General features: G+C 40.8%; 1 pseudogene; it reads left to right on the forward strand.

Annotated features, from left to right (window-relative positions):
* Nucleotides 1-3,916: 3,916 nt before the first annotated feature.
* On the forward strand, nt 3,917-5,189 carry LOC102971565 (annotated as a pseudogene).
* Nucleotides 5,190-6,240: the final 1,051 nt, after the last annotated feature.

Raw genomic sequence — 6,240 nt, forward strand, 5'->3', positions numbered from 1 at the left:
CACACTCTGTCTCTCTCTGTCTCAAAAATAAATAAACGTTTAAAAAAAAAATTAAAAAAAATTTCAAGCTAGATTAATAATTCTGAAAACCTATGTGGAGTTGATTATCTTCCTTGTCTTCAATTCTTTTTTATTTTATGGTGGAAGGTAAGAATCCAGCTTTTTTTTTTTTTCATGTGAAAAAGTATTTCTTTTTGGCACTTTTTTCTCTAATTTGCCATCATATATTTGTGAGCTACCCGAGCTCTATACATGTATGATTCCAATACCTAGCCTGTTCTATTCTGTTCATCAATGAGTCTACTCGATACCTACACCATACATCTTATATCATTTATAATCATCTTCCCATATAGTAAAGCAAGTAAATCCCCTATTCTTCAGGAAGCCTACTTTGTTCTTCCATATACACTTTAGAGCAAACGTTCAAATATTATTAGAATCCCATTAAGATTCTAACTGAAGTTCCAATGAATACATACATCCATTTGGGAAGAAATGACACCTTAATATGTTATGAAGTCTTCCCACTCAAGCCCATAGATAGGTCTCTACTAATTTAGCTCTTCTTTATTGATTTGCAATAATGTTATATGATTTTCTGGGTGTAGATGTTACATACCCTTTTTTTGGGCATTTTGTTATGGATTTTTTCTTATTTTAAAATCATATAAAATGGTTTTATTTTTTAAATTTTTAATGTTTATTTTTAACAGAGAGGGGGGTGTGGAGAGAGCATGAGCAGGAGAGGACAGAGAGAGACAGGGAAACATGGAATCCGAAACAGGCTTCTGGCTCTGAGCTGTCAGGACAGAACCCAACACAGGGCTGGAACCCACCAGCTGTGAGATCATGACCTGACCCAAAGTTGGACGCTTAACTGACTGAGCCACCCAGGCACCCCTCCTTTTTTTTTAATTTTTAAAAAATAGTATCAAATGTTTTTAAAGAATTTTAATCTTTGCTGGTACACATGCAAGTGCAATTGAACTTTGTATATCGATCCTTATTTAGCACTTGCTTAACTCGTTTTATGTAATTTCAAAACCTATGCTATGTAGATATTTCTATCATTTGAACATAATGACCAATTTATTTTCTCCTTTCTAATCATTTTGCCGTGTTTTTAAAGTTTGTTTATTTTGAGAGAGAGTGAGCATGTGAACAGCGGAGGGGGAGGAGGAGGAGGCGATTCTGCACTGTCAGCAGCATGGAGCCTGATACAGGGCTTGAACTCACAAATCTTGAGATCGTGACCTGAGCTGAAACCGAGCTAGATGCTTAACTGACTGAGCCACCCAGGCACCCCTCTAATCATTTTGACTTTAATATATTTTTCTTTTGTTGTCACACTAGAAAACAATATTGAACAGAAAAAGGTGAGAACAGCCTTGCTTATATTAAGTAATTTTTACACAAAATATCTAAAGTTAGATAAGAGAACATCCTGACACAATTTCCAAGGATGTTTCCAAAAGGGCAATAGTTGCTCTTAATTTAGCTAGATTATAAGCAGTAGTGTAGAAGAAACAATACAGATTTTGAAGGGACCAAATCTTTGGTTATAATATTAGTTCTACCTCTCATTGACTGGTGGTATGGGGAGTTTTTCAGGGAATTTAAAGTTGACCTCATACATGTCTCTTAGAGTTCATATGAGTCACAAAGCCTGTTAACATGGAATGGGCCATGTACATAAATAGCTACAAGCGAGGCTCAATGTTACTGGACCATATTGGATTATAGATACAAATGGGGACAGTTTATTAATATAGTGTACTAACAACTGCATTCCCTGTGCTCATCATAATAAATATTTATGGAAGTTCTCAGAGAAGATTCACATGTACTTTCTTATTATATCCGGTTTCCTTAGGGCCTTTGAGCTCCTTTTTTGGAAGTGCTTTTCTACTGTAGGTACGTTCTCTCTGATTTGTCGTCACCACTGGTCCCTTAGGCATGGCAAGAGCTGCTGCAAATTGGTCCTGTTACAGCAGATAACTGAGTAGAACTCTTGTCATAGCTGAGCTCTCTTTTGCTGTTTATTTCACTGTGGCAGGGGCACCTGGGTGGCTTAGTCAGTTAAGTTTCTGACTTCAGCTCAGGTCATGATCTCACAGTTTGTGAGTTTGAGCCCCATATTGGGCTCTCTGCTGTTAGTGCATAGCCTGCTTCGGATCCTCTGTGTGTGTCTCTCTCTCTCTCTCTGTCCCTTCCCCACTTGTACTGTCTCTAGTTAAAAAATAAACAAGCATTTATTTCACCGTGGCAAACAAGGGCTCCTGTTTCTTTATACATGCTAAGTTAAGGATCATATAGTAGCATTGCCTATACCTCATAGTAAGCATCTGTTTCATTTTTGCTAACAACTTTCTTTTCCCTTCCACTTGAATATGAGCCCAGGGAGTAGGGGTGAAAATGGATTTGAATAACTTACCACACTTCCCATTAAACAACTGGCTTTCTTTGTGCCTTTATTTCACACCTGGGCACTGAGACTTCTTGTGATGGACAGGGTGGATTATCCTATGTGTGTGTCCAGATACACACACATAAACAGATTTCTCTTAGGCTTATACCATCAATTTGAAACACATGCCCAGATAAATCTGAATCATGAGCAGTAGATGACACAGCCTAGGGAAAAGCAGAAATAACAATTTAGCAAAACAGAATTGAGCATAGGATTCCTATCTGATTTATTTTTATATCAGGAGAAGAACACAGTGTAATCCAAATAGCATTACTGTTGAAGTAACTTAGGTTGGGCCTCAATCAGATTCTCTCCATTTACTTTATTTGCACTGGAACTTAGGATAAGGTTTTTTTGTTTGTTTGTTTTTGTTTTTTTATTGTTGTTTTGTGTTTTGTTTTATTTTACCAATGCTGGGTCTTTCCTGTGAGAGAGTTTTAACATCTGCCTAATAGTTGTTCATATCAATTAAATTGATACTGGAGATAAGTTTTAGGAGGACCTCTATATGGGACATATTTCTATTCTGAGATTAAATTCTGAGATAAAATATGTATAAAAATAAAATGAAAGCTGCTATTACTTCTGTGAAACAGACCAATTGCATGATAAAACAGGTGAAAGCAATTTTTTGATAGTGTTATTCATATATAAAACAGTATACTGATTATAATTTTTAGTTTTCAAAGGTAGTTCAACCCAATCTAAGATTCTTAGAGCATATATCATTAATAGCATGTGTATCTCTGAATTTGCAGCTGTAATTCTCATTTATATCATTGTAATGTTATGGAGACAATTATCACACTGAGAATAAAAACTTGACATCATGGCATGAGCAATCTATAATAAGAAAGCCAGTTACAACAACCGCTTATTCAAGAATATTTGAAAACCTGACTCAAAAAGCAGATAAGAAAATCTCGTAATTTCTTAAAGAGTTTAATGCTTAAAATAAGTTTGGTTCAAGTATACAATACTATATTAGCAATAGTCACCATGCTGCACATTAGATTCTCAGAACTTATTCCTCTTATAACTGAAAACTTGTGCCCTTTGATCTACATGATTTACCTGACAGTAAATCCTTTTTAAAAAAAAAAAAAATTAGCGAGGAACAACATATAAAAATATTTTAAAAATTATATTTGTCTGAAGTTAAAAATGAAAAGAAAAAGTAGGCCTAGTTCAATAGAATTGTAAAGGTAGTTAATGGTATATTTTTGCAAATGAGATTAGTTTGAAAACCTATTTTCTTCATTTCCTAAAACAGAATAAGGGAGAATTACATATCCTTAATTCTGTCAAGTATGCATTAAGTCATCTTGGAAAGAACCTTAGTGAAAATAACATTGCATCATAAGAGCCATATTTTTTTTGCAGCTATATCGAGATATAATTAAGTAAAATATTAAGATACTTAAGGTGTAAAAGTCGCCCGGGAAGGAGGGGTGAGATGGCGGACGCTGAAGAGGGTACTTTGTGGCCCGCGGGAGCCTCAGCTGCCTCAATTAAATTCAGCTTTAGTCACACAATGGAGCAGAGACCGCTGGCGGATACAGATGACTCAGGTGCGGCTCTGGAGGAGAAGGATTTCTTAAAGACCCTGGAAGGGAGCAAGCTGCCGAGAATGAAACCCTCAGAACCCCCCAAGGAACTCGTCATCCTTTTGATACAGAATGGCCATCGCAGGCAGCTACCGGCCCAGGCTTCTGGGTCATCCACAAATACTGAGGCCTTGGTGGATACGGTACTGTCCCAGGCTGTGAAGGAGCTCACTGAGAACTCTAAGAAGTCCCTGGAGGAGAGAGAAAAATCAGGTGTTGACCCCATGCTTGCTAACCCCATGATCCAGCAAGAATGCATCCCCAACCAGGAGGTGGCAGATAGCAAACCCTGGGCTTGAGACAGTGCTGGAGGAAGCTGACTAGGAGGCAGTCCCTGTAGAAGCCTATGGGCTGGCTGTGTTATGAGGTATGGGCTGGAAACCTGGCGAGGGCGTTGGCCGCACCTTCAATCAAGTGTTGAAGCCCCGTGTTAACCCACCAAGGCTGAAGGGGTTAGGCCTGGGTGCGAACCTGACTGAAGTCAGGGCCCTGGCCCCCCACTGGCCTCCACCACCTGTGAAGCCCAGATGAGGAGCAAGAGAAGGATAAGGAAGACCAGCCTCAAGGACTGGTGCCCCGGGAAGGTGTGGTGGTTCTGGCCCTCACCGAGGCCTCTATGGAAAGGTAGAAGGCCTCGATCCTGACAGTGTTCGGGCCATGGTTCACCTGGCCATGGGGAGCCGAATGGTGACTGTTAGTGAATACTGGCTGCACCTGTCTCCCAGCAGGAGTTTGACAAGAACTCCTTGGATCTCAGCCAGTTGCATAAAACCTCCTTTGTGGACAAGCTGCACAAGGTTGTATTGTGGCTGGTATTACAACACCAAGATGACGATTGAAGATGTCCTCAGCCCAGATACCTGTGTGTGTCTAATAGATGAAGGCCTAGTCCTGGAAGGCTTGAGGGAAGACATGCTGGAGACCCTGGTCCCCAAAGTCCAAGGCAACCGGTGCTGGGGCCACAGGCTGGAAGAGTGGGACGCCTGCTGGACTGGGACAGAAAACGGAGTCGGGCTCTGGTGCAACTGTGAAGAGAGAATCAGCTGGTGGAGCTTCACTATGATGCTGTCTGCCAGTACCTCGGCCCCAGTAACTCAGATGAAGACTGACCCATGACCACCCCCATCCCCCACCCCCAGGCTACTACCAGCTCTGTACAGTGTGAAAAGCCAGTCTTCACAAAGGTGGGGAGATCATTGTTCCGTCCTCCACTTGCAGGCAGCCCCAGAACCAGGACAGGGACAGGTCATGAAATAGGTAGACCAGAAGGGAGGCTTGAAACAAACCTAATATTCTCCAGAAGCTAGGGTGTTATAAAAATCATTTCAAAACCTCAGTGAAATGACAAGATCATAAGTGTGTGCTGAGCGGGGTGGAAGAGGGAGCTGGGCTGACAGAGGTAGGAGCCATTCTAGGCTTCAGTCCCACCACCATGCATGGGCTGACACACAAGTTAAAGGATCTGCTCACAAGTTCATTCTCGGAATACAGAAGCTTCCAAGTGTGTTCCCTGAGCAGATGCTATGGAGTCTAGAATGCCACATCTCTGTACAACTTCCTGAGCAAGAATCCTAGTGGTGGCTCTGCTTTTACTCCTGGTCCAGGCCAGACGTCCACAGTATATCTTAAGCCAGTGATAAGAGAGCCTACAGGAAGGGAGGCTTCCACTCACAAATGGGATGTGTTTGCACTACTTCCCAGAGGCGCCAGTTAATTTTGGGGCCCCCTGTTTTAGTCCTGAAACTTTGGCTTGAAGGTAACAAAGTTTTGTCCTGGGTAGAATCTCTCTGATTGCTCCAGGTAACTGGACTCTCAAAAAGATTGTCAGTCCTCAAACATTTTCCCATGTAATAATGGGTTGAGATACAAAAATTAACAAAAGGGAAGTGGGAACTTTAGGCACAACTGCTTCTAAATCATCCCCAATCAAATGCAAACTGGTGCTGCTGCTCTGGAAAACAGTATGGAGGTTCCTCAAAAAATTAAAAATGGAACTACCCTACAACCCAGGAATTGCTCTACTAGGTATTTTCCAAAGGATACAAAAATGCTGATTTGAAGGGGCACATACAACCCAATGTTTATAGCAGCACTATCAACAATAGCTAAGTCATGGAAAGAGCCCAAGTGTCCATCGACTTTTGAATGGATAAAGAAGCT

The sequence above is a fragment of the Panthera tigris genome, chromosome C2 (genome assembly GCF_018350195.1).
Source record: "Panthera tigris isolate Pti1 chromosome C2, P.tigris_Pti1_mat1.1, whole genome shotgun sequence".
In the NCBI taxonomy this organism is placed as follows: domain Eukaryota; kingdom Metazoa; phylum Chordata; class Mammalia; order Carnivora; family Felidae; genus Panthera; species Panthera tigris.